Source organism: Muscardinus avellanarius (assembly GCF_963383645.1).
Source record: "Muscardinus avellanarius genome assembly, chromosome: 3".
Lineage (NCBI taxonomy): Eukaryota > Metazoa > Chordata > Mammalia > Rodentia > Gliridae > Muscardinus > Muscardinus avellanarius.
In genome coordinates, this window is record NC_137788.1 from 88,160,484 (window position 1) to 88,171,724 (window position 11,241).

Here is an 11,241-nt window from a genome sequence, read left to right on the forward strand (position 1 = left end):
CCTCAGGTATGGATATTGAGAAAATGAATAGTTGATACTATCCAGTTTGGGGATATTAAGGGCACACACAAAAAGAAAGCATAATAAGTAGATTAAGTATTAAAATGATTGGCATGAAGAAATAGGCAATAGAAACTGCACAGTGATATATCAGAAGGAAAGTAGTATTCTGAGGCCCATTGAGACAGAAGAATTACCAGAGAGGCAATAGTTACAAGAACAAGCTTGAACAACAGAAAACTGTGCTCAGAAATCAGGATGATTGAAGTTACATATTTGGTGACAGAAGAACCTTTATTTTTAAATTGCATTACAAACCAAAGGAACCTGAATGCATTCTTCTTTGGATTTCAGAAAAATGTCAAAATTCTTTGATTCATTTTGTTACGGTTGGGGAACTCCTCCGGGGACCTTGTTGGACTCCTGGAAATGTTCCTGTGAGAGAGAGAGATGTAACCGCAGGTTCTTGTTCTGAACTAGGTATAGAAAAAACACTGGTCTGAACTCTTGTTGAAAGATTAAGCCACTTTATTATTACAAAGATGGAAAGATAGAATACTGTCCCTAACCTGAGATAGTAATGGGGGGGGGGGGTGACTTGAAAAGAAGTCATCAAAGATTACTGGATACAGAGTATTTTATAACCAGTCTTCTGACCCAACTAGATCTGCCCATTCTTTGGGGCAGGTCTTTTAATAGACTTTCCCAGTCTCCTGCACAGACATGATACCTTTTTTTTTACACTCCAAAATGTGTTAAGTTACTTATCTGGAATCTGGAATATCTTAGAGGCTCGTGGCATTCCCCTAAATCTTTGAGGATGTTTGCTTCTCTTAGAAATGTAAAAAGGCCCTAGGGTTTGGGGCTTCTTCTATTCTCTCACCAATTACCCTTGGTGCCTGGAAATCTGTAGCCCTTTCCTTGAAGCTCCTGGATTTTTTTTTACTGAAGTTATTTTTAGATATGTTTTGAAAATTGAAAATATTTCCCAATACTGGTACACTAATACATTTTGATGCCTCTTCCCAATACTGCTACACATTTGAGTCAAAGCTAGAGTTGACTTTGGATACTCACATTCTCCCTCTCGACAGAAAATTATGATAGGAATTTTAATGTCTAGTTCATGTATATATATTTGCACCCAAAGAAAAATATATTATTGGTTTGTGTATGTATATATATGGATATGTATTTGTAGTTTACATATCCTATTCTGAAACAATTTTGCATTTTTAATATTTTATTTAACAATCATATTTGACTCTATGGATGTATGTAACTGCTATACATTCCTTTAGCTAATTAATCATTTTATTATATGAGCCTCTAATATTTAATTTAGTCATTACCTCATTGTAGGGGCATCAGTCAGGGTTTAATGCAAGAAACAAGCCAGGCATGGTGGTACATGGCTGATATCCCAGTACTTGGGAGGCTAAGATAAGGGGGATCACAGGTTTAATGTCAGCCTTCACAACTTAGTGGGACTCCCAGTATCCCTGCAATACCCTGTTTCAAAATAAAAAGTAAAAAGGGCTGGGGGTATAGCTCACAAGTAGAATGTCCATTGAATTCAATCCCTAGTACAGAAGAAGAAGAAGAAGAAGAAGAAGAAGAAGGAGGAGGAGGAGGAGGAGGAGGAGGAGGAGGAGGAGGAGGAGGAGGAGGAGGAGGAGGAGGAGGAGGAAGAAGAGAAAAAGGAAAGGGATGAATGAAGGAAAAGAAAGAACAACTGTGTGTATATTAAGCAAGAAGCGATAAAATAGAATTGGGGCTTAGACAGTCACTGAGAGGGCTAAAAATGAAGGGTTCTCAGCAGGCTTTTGGGGAACATCTCCCAAAACAATGTAGAATGACCAATTAAAGCAGCTACTACCTATGAGACCGCCTTTAAAGTGTACAAAAATTAAAACACCAATGTTTTTCCTACTGCTTCCAGCAGACCAGACCTCAACTCTCAGGAAACTGGAAAATGTATTGTGGAATGATATTGCTGTTAGAAACATTCAACCAAATGACAGGAGTTATCAAAAATCAGCAGAGTTTTACCACCTTGCTTACCAAATAAAATGGGAAGGAGGATAATGTCCATCTCATTTCTGCCTTCTAAATTTTAAATAAATATATCTAATTGATTGATTGATCCTAGCTTATATCCAGAACACTAGCACTAGTCTTTGTAAAACAGCAACTTCTAAAAATATGAAGATTTTATAACTGGTGCATTGTAGTCATACATTTTAATGGGGAAGAAGTGAAATTTAAAGGAGCTGATTTACAAATATCCAAAACCAGTTAAGGGCATTTGAATTATTACCAGTTCGTTACAAAGGCAAAAATGCTGATTTTGATACAGGTATTTTTTAAATCTAGGGCATTAACTTATAAAATTCTTTTATCTTTTAGAAACAAAATAAAACCTTTTTCTCTTATAATAGTAAACTTTCCTATAACATCTTTGAAACAATAATCTTCTCATGAGAAGAACCACTATTCTTCCAAAAAGATAAAATCACGGTTAAAATTAATGTTGGTTACCTACAAACATTCAACAATGTTGTTCCTGTTTTTTGAAGTATGTTTTCTTCATGTTTTGTCTTTTTCCAGAAGAGTTTGAATTTGAATGTCTTAGGGTTTTTTTGTTTGTTTGTTTGTTTTATGTTGTACTGGAGATGGAACCCTTCTACCTCCGGGCTACACTCCCAGACCTCTTTATATTTTTTATTTGGAAACAGTCTCTTAAGTCAGCGAGGCTGGCTACCAACCTGCGCGATCCTCCTGTCTCGCCTCCCAAGCGCAGGGATTACAAGCGTGCGCCACCACGCACAGCTGAATGTCTTAATGTACTTGATTTTTTTAATTCTTACATATTTATCTTGGATCATCATTATTTATAATCTAGTAGAAATTTTAGATAGTTTTTTTTTTCTTAAGCTGTATCTAAAATCAGTTATTTAAAATAGTTCTACAGGCCAAAATGTTGATACTGTTAAACTGTTAATTGGCTTTTCATCATTGTGACATAATACCTGAGATCAATAACTTATAAGGAGAAAAGGTTTATTTTGGTCCAGAATTTTGAAGGTTTAATTCCAGGGACACTTGGACCTCCTGCTTTGGGCCTGTATAGGGGCATATGGTGGAAGAGGCTAGTTCACCACATGGAGGATAGGAGAAATAATAGAGACAGGAAGTTATTACAATCCCAATACCCCCTCTTAGACCACACCCTCGATGACCTCACTTCCTCCCACTAGTCTCCGCCTATTAAAGGCTCCACCACCACCCAAAATATCATGGGCTGAGGGCCAAGCCTTCAATGCATAGGCTTCAAGAGAACTTTCCACACCTAAACTACAGAAAATAGCGCACAGAGATGATTTTTTTTTTTTTTTTTTTTTTTTGGTGGTACTGGGGATGGAACCCAGGGGCCTTCTACCTCTGGGCTACACTCCCAGACCTATTTTATATTTCACTTGGAAACAGAGTCTCTTAAGCCAGCTGAGGCTGGCTTCGAACCTGTGTGATCCTCCTGTCTCAGCCTCCCAAGCATGGGGATTACAAGCATGCACCACCAGGCCATGTGTACACACAGATTCTAAAGAAATTATTTGTCAAGGTTTTTTTTTGTTGTTGTTGTTGTTTTGGTGGTACTGGGGTTCCTGGAAGCCCTTCTACCTCCGGGCTACACTCCCAGACCTATTTTATATTTTTGAAACAGGGTCTCTTACGCCAGCGCGGCTGGCTTCGAACCTGCGCGATCCTCCTGTCTCCGCCTCCCAAGCCCGGAGGGCGGGGGGGGGGGGGGGGGGGGGGATTACAAGTGCGCCACCACGCCCGGCCAAAGGTTTTTTTTTTTTTTTTTTTTTTTAACAAAAATGTAATTATAATTAATAAAAATTTTTTAAATAAAGGTTTTCTTTAAAATCATGCCACATTGCAAAAATCCTGTGTCCCAAGCTCTGCATCATAAACTTAAAGTCAATACTACCCTTGGTTTGAGGAATTGTTAGCCTTTATTTTTTTCTTGGTCACTCAGAAAATAATCTTTAGACACAAATTTCTGAATGGTTCATGAGAGCTCTGCAGATCCAAGGGTAAAGACCTTTAATGGCAAAAATTATTGTTAAAGCTATTTTCTTTTTAGATGTTGAGGACTGAATCCAAGCCTCACACATACTAGGAAAGTGCTCTGACACTGACCTACACTATAGCACTTCTATTTTATTTTGAGAATAGATGTTACTAAGTTTCTTGGGCTGGCCTTGAATTTGTAATCTTCCTGTCCCAGCCTCCTGTGTATCTGGGATTATAGGCTTTTGCCACCATGCCCCGCTAAAAATTACTATTATTATCAGTATTATTTGGCACTGGAGGCTGAACCTAAGAACATTCTACCTCTGAGCTATATCCCAGCCCTGTTTTACTTTGTATTTTGAAACAAGTTTTCACCAGGGAGCTAAGAGTCTCACTAAATTGCTATGGTCAGCCCCAAACCTGTGATGTTCCTGTTTTAGCCTCCCAAATACTCTTGTTATAGGCACACACTGCCAAATCCAGCTAAAATTTATTTTAAAATAAATTTAAAGTCTCTTGGCATTGACCTAAGGGTGTATGGCAGATTAAGAAATACTTATTCAGGCCGGGCACGGTGGTACACACTTTTAATCCCAGTAATTGAGAGACTGAAACAGATGGATCACAGGATTAAAGCCAATTTTGTCAACTTAGAAATAAAATCAGGCTGGAGTTGTAGCCTGAAGGTGGAATGCCTCTGGGTTCAAGCCCCAGTACCAAAGAGGAAAAAAACAAAAAAGACAAGAAAAAGAAACATTTATTCAGGAAAGTCCACTGAGTCGTGACTACAGCCATGATTACTCTGTGGGATTTGAGCCACAATCTTCTGCCCTCTCCTCCCCCTCCTGGCTCATGGTGACTGAAGCTTCACTCTGAGTGGCTGTGACCATGAAGACAAGGGTCCTTCTCCCCCTGGGTCACATTACAGGGCTGTAGTATCTCCCTCGGATGGACAGGAACATCCACATTTCCATGTTCCTCTCCTTGTTTCTGTGTCCCAGAGGCTAAATTCCAGGCTACTGCAGCCAGTGTTTGGAAATTTCTGCACCAGCCCTCAGTCCCAGAGACTCTCTTTACACAGACAGGCTTGTTCTGGTTGTAATGGTGCTGTGGCCTCTTTTTCTTCTAGCCAACTATAATTTCTTGAATAAGGAAATCAAAACTAATAGCTTGGTGCAACTTCAACAAGTCTTTTGCACAAAATCATTAGAAAATGGAAAGGGAAGAGAAGACAAGCAGCATTCCTGGGGCATGCTGGAGAAAAGTGGAACTCTGCCCCTTCTCCATCCTCGGACTTTAAATAAATTTTGTATTGTTATGTTCTTATCAGCATTACCAAGGCAACAGGGTAATAACTTATTTTTTTTCCAGATGGCGCCTCTTTGCCTCCAGACAGTCCACTTACTAAGTGCAAGGGTCAATAATTACCTTGTGTTTACTTCTATTGTATTGGGCTATGTTGGTTGCTCATCAACTATGGGTGCTTTGAAGCGGCACACAGACCCTTTTTTATACCCAGGCCAGTAACAAAGGAGAGGATGTCAGCAGGTTTTTACATATTTTCTGCATATTTTTAGGGCTAAAGTCTTCAACTGTCTCTAACAGGCTTCATTTTCTTTACATTTTTACTATAGGTTAGTCATTAGAACAAAGGGCAAAGAGAGAGTAGAGCTCTGCAGGGTCACAGCTGCTGTCCCTCCCTGGTTGGTGCATACACAGCCTCTAGGCTCTGACTGCTTTTTACATTTTGGAATTTAATATCGAGCAATTTTCCAATACCCACACAAGGCTGAGAAGTACCAGGTCCCAGACCATATTCACACTCAGTCATGGGGCAGAAAGTCTATCCCATGAGGACAAAATTTCATGATCATCTCAATGCAAACAGTGAGAAAATCCCAATGTTAAACAATCCATAAAATTCCTGAACCTGATCAAGATATCTATGAAGATTATCCAGAAAGCATTGCACTTAAAAGAGAAAAATTGAATGTTGCCCATGTAAAATCAGGAATAAAGATCTTAGTTACAAGGGGAGTCGTGTTTCCACCAGAAAACACAACAATGATTTCACTGAACTGGAAGCAAAGACTTGCCTCTGCCTCCTCTGAATCAGCAGACAGAGAAAAGAGATCCTGTACTAGCTGGGGTGATTGTTACCAAGGACAACCTAAATAGAACAATTAGAGACAGTCTCCAATGAATAATGATGTATATATGTTTAGGTTTTGTCATTGTTGTTATTTAGTTTTTGGTGGTGCTGGGTATTGAACTCAGAGGCATTCTACTTTCAAGCTATACTCTCAGCCCTATTTATTTGAAGCAGAGTCTCACTAAGTTCCTGAAGGTCTTGCTAAGTTGTTGAGGTTGGCCTCAAATCTGTGATTCTCCTGTCTCAGCTTCCCAAGTACTGAAATTATAGGTATACGCCACCATACCCAACAGAATAATGATACTTGAGAATAGCCAAGCATTGAGATGAGAATACTCATGCTGTAGTAAACTAAGGGCATATTCGAAAATATTCTGTCAAAAGGAAGTTTTCAAAGACAATAATGGGAAGGATTACAACAGATATTTTGAAATGATAATCTTTGGACACAACAATTAATGACAATGGTGGCATCGATCTGAGGTTGGGGAGATATTTTTGTTTACGTACTCTTCCTAGGAGATTGTGATGGCCTCTCTGCAAGCTTGTGGCTCTGACACAGTCATCTATGACAATCGCCAACATACAACTGTGTGCAAGAAAGCTTCCCTAATAAATAATAAGTTTCATTTTTGTTGTTGTTAGAATTGACGCAATGACTCCAGGTTTTGTTTTTTGTTTTTTGGGGGTTTGTTTGTTTGGGTTTTTTTGGTGGTACTGGGTTTCCTGGAAACCCTTCTACCTCCGGGCTACAGTCCCAGACCAATTTTTTATATTTTTATTTGGAAACAGGGTCTCTTAAGCCAGCGCAGCTGGCTTCGAACCTGTGCAATCCTCCTGTCTCTGCCTCCCAAGCGTGCACCACCACGCCCAGTCCACAATGACTCCATTTTGATTCTGACAACTGTCCCATTTCTTTCACATTACCAAGGACAAATCTGACTTCTACTCCCTGGTGGAAGAAAGGAAGAAATGAAGACAAGAGATACTTCAGGACATGTATTGTTATTACTATGCCCTGTGATTAAAGTTAATGGAAATCTAGGACAATTCAAGCCAAATGAGACTACTGATGGCCCTACCCTTCTTGAAACCAGGTGTGGGTCACAGGACCAGATAAAGAACCACAGCCAGCTGAGGTGCTTGCTGACAGCAAAGGGCATATAGACTGTGGAGTTGAAGAAGGTAGTTATAAACATCAGCCGTGACCATAAGAACAGTTTCAGAACTGTGGACCATAAAGTCATGAGTATTTACTCTTCATTTTGTTATGTCTCTACTTGTGAATGTATATGTATGTGTGCAAATTAAATATCTTGGTTTTATTTTTTTTATTCCCTTGGCTGTGACATAAGATGTGTTGACTTTATACTGGAGTATTTAAAAAATAGTAATTTCACATCATAATGTTTATGTTATGGGTATCGCTATGGTTTTGATAAATGGCTCCCAGAGGACCATGTTAATGGCTTACTGGCCAGCCTTTGACATTACTGAGAAGTGGTAGAAATTTTAAAAAGTATGTCCTAGTGAGAGAAAGGTCACTAGGGAAATATTCTTTTTGTGTGTGTGTGGTACTGGGGATGGAATCCAGGGGCATTCTACCTCCGAGCTACACCCCAGACCTATTTTTTATTATTTTTATTTTTATTTTTTGGTGGTACTGGGGTTCCTGGAAAACCTTCTACCTCCAGGCTACTCTCCTAGACCTATTTTATATTTTTATTTGGAAACAGGGTCTCTTAAGCCAGCACTGCTGGCTTCAAAACTGCTGGGTCCTCCTGTCTCCTCCTCCCAAGCCTGGGGATTACAAACGTGCCACGCCCAGCATTATTTTGAAACAGGGTCTCACTGAGTTGCAAAAGACCTCACTAAATAGCTGAGGCTGTCCGCTCACCTGCGATCCTCCTGTCTCAGCCTCCTGAATGCTGGGATTACGAGGTGTGCTACCACACCTGGCTGGGAAATATTCTTGAAGGAATATATAGGGACCTCCGCGTGTTCTGCTTCTTGGTTCCTTACTGCTATGAGTTGAGCATATTTTCCACCATATGCCATGATGTTCTGCCTTGCCACAGGCCTGAAGGCAAACTTAATAAATTGGTTATCTTAGGGTTTTTTTTTTTTTTGTCACAGTGATGGAAAGCTGACTAACATGGTTAAAAAGGAGAATAGTTATCATTACATGAATATTTTATTCTTTATCTTCTGGGACAAGAGTGAATGCTTGTAGCATGTTAGGCAGAATATTATAGCCCTATTATTGGATTTATTTTTAGATTAAGCTTGGTTTAAATAGGTGTGAGTGGACACTAAAAAGAGAATGCTTTCTGATTTTCTTCAATATTTAATAGCACCCTCAATACTTCACTTCTGACAAAATTAGTGAATTTTACCCCACAGCAATTAAAGTCATTCCTCAAGTAGACACCAACTGGATATCCTATACTTCAATTCTGAGACCGTCAACCTAAAGTTAGAGTCAGATCCCACAGATTAAGGGCTCAGCCCCTCAGGATGTTCCCATTGCCTCCAATGTCAACTGCAAGTAGTGCATGTTAAAATTGACCACAGAATTTGCCCAAGTGTGCTACAAACAGAAGTTCCCATGACCCCTTCTTTGGTTTTGATAATTTGATAGAATGTCCCACAAAGCTAAGAAAAATAGTTTACTTAGAGCCAGGTGTGATGGAGCACACTTGTACTCTCAGCATTCAGGAGGCTGAGACAGGAGGATCACGGTTCGCGTCCAGCCTCAATTACTTAGTGAGGTCCTTTGCAACTCAGTGAGACTTTGTTTCAAAATAAAACATAGGGCTGGGGGGTATAGCTTGGAGGTGGAATGCCCCTGGGTTTCATCCTTAGTACTGCAAAAAATATAGTTTATTAGATTATCAGTTTATTACAAATGATGCAACTCAGAAACAGCCGATGGAAGAGGAACATAGGTCAAGGTGTGAGGAGAGGAACGTGGAGTGTCTATGCCTCTCCAGAGTGCCACACTAGGACCTTAACATCTTCATCAACCTGGAAAGCCTCTGAATCTCATCCATTGGGGTTTTTGTAGAGATGCCATTGCATAGGCATAGCCCATTAAATCGTTGTCCATCGGTGGTTAATTTAATCTCTAGTCCTTCTTCCCTTCCTAGAGGTCAGAGAGTGGGGCTAAAAGTTATAACTTTTTAAGCACTTTCTTGGTTTCACTGGCAACCAGCCTGCATCTTTATGTGTTTTCCAAAATCATTTATAATATTTTGTAAGTACACTAATAACACACATAAGGACTCTGCCCTAATGATCTAATCACCACCGGAAAGTCCTCCATCTCCTAATACACCACTTTGTGGGTTAGTCTATCTTGGGGAGGGATACAAACATTCAATTATAGTAATATTTTTGTGTTATGCAAAACTTTCTTAGCTATGAATTCAAGAGAAAAAAAGTGAGAGAAGTGTGCTTTATCAAAATTAAAACCTTTTTGCTTCAAAGGATAGCCATAATAAACTAATGAGAAAATCCACAGAATATGATACATATTTTCATATATCTCATAAAAGACTTTTATTCTAATAAGATAAAATCAGAGAAAGAATCTGAATAGCTATTTTCTAAAAGACAAATGATCAATAATCACATGAAAAGATTATTAGTATCATTACTATTAGAGGAACACAATTCAAAATTTCAAATTTCAATGACATGTACCATTTCATTCCATGAAGATGGCTGTAATAAAAAAAATTGCCAAGTTTTGTCAAAGATGTGGAGAAACTGAAACCTTCAAATATGGTTGGTGGGAATCTTAAAAGTACAGCTGCTGTAGCAAATAGGCAGTTTCTCAAAAGGCTCAGCATAGAGTTATCATATGCTAGCAATTCCACTCATATGTAAATAACCAAGAGAAATGAAAAACTGTCCACCCCAAAATGTGTATGCAGTTGTTAGTAGCAATAGTATTAATAATAATTCCAAAGTGGAGACAACTTTTATATTCATAAACTGATGAATGAGTGAATATATTTGGCATATCCATAAATGGCATATTAATTTGGGATGAAAAGAATGATGTGCTGATACATGCTACATCATAGATCAACCTTGAAAACCTTGTGATAAGTGCAAAAAGCTAGTAACAAGCTGGGGTGTGGTCACCACACACACACACACACACACACACACACATACACACACCTACTGTACTAGTGACTGTGGCAGGCTAAGACAGGAATATTCCAAGTTTGAGGCTAGTCTCTGTAATTTAGTGAGATCCTGTCTAAAAACAGAAAATAAAAAGGGTTGGGGAAGTATCTCAGGGGTAGAGTAGTACTGGAATCAATTCCCAGTACTGGAGCGGTGGGGGGAGGGGAGAGAATTTGAGTCACAAAAGTCCTGATATTGTATGATTCCATATAGATCATATGTATAGAATGGGCAAATCTATAGTGATAAATGAAGATGAGTAGTTTCAGGAGTTTGAGACTGTGGGTAAATGACTGTAAAAGTATATAGAGTTTCTTTGGGAGATGATTAAATTTTCTATAATTGATTTTGTTGATTGTCACAAACCCCTGTGAATATATTAAAAGCCACAGACCATTAAGATGTATGACTACAATGCACCAATAAAAAATTTTTAATAAAGCCACAGACCTGAACTTTTTAAATGGAAAAATTATATGGTATGTAAATTATATCCAATAAATATGTTACTTTTTATTTTTATTTATTTTTTTGTTCTAAAATTTTTTAAATTTTTTATTGAACATAAATGGTATACATTTAAACTATACTTGGTTCCCTTCCCCCCGCCCCTATTTTCCCTTCCCCCTCCCACCAATGATTGTCCAGGGTAACCATGCCATATTCATAATTTTACACATATTAGGATGTAGACCCTCAGTAATCAATTTCAGTCTTCTTCCTCCCCTATCTTTCTATTCAAGCTTTGCTGGTATTTCCCCTCGATTACCTGAAGTACCACTGGTATCCTCTACGTTCCCTAGTTTGGG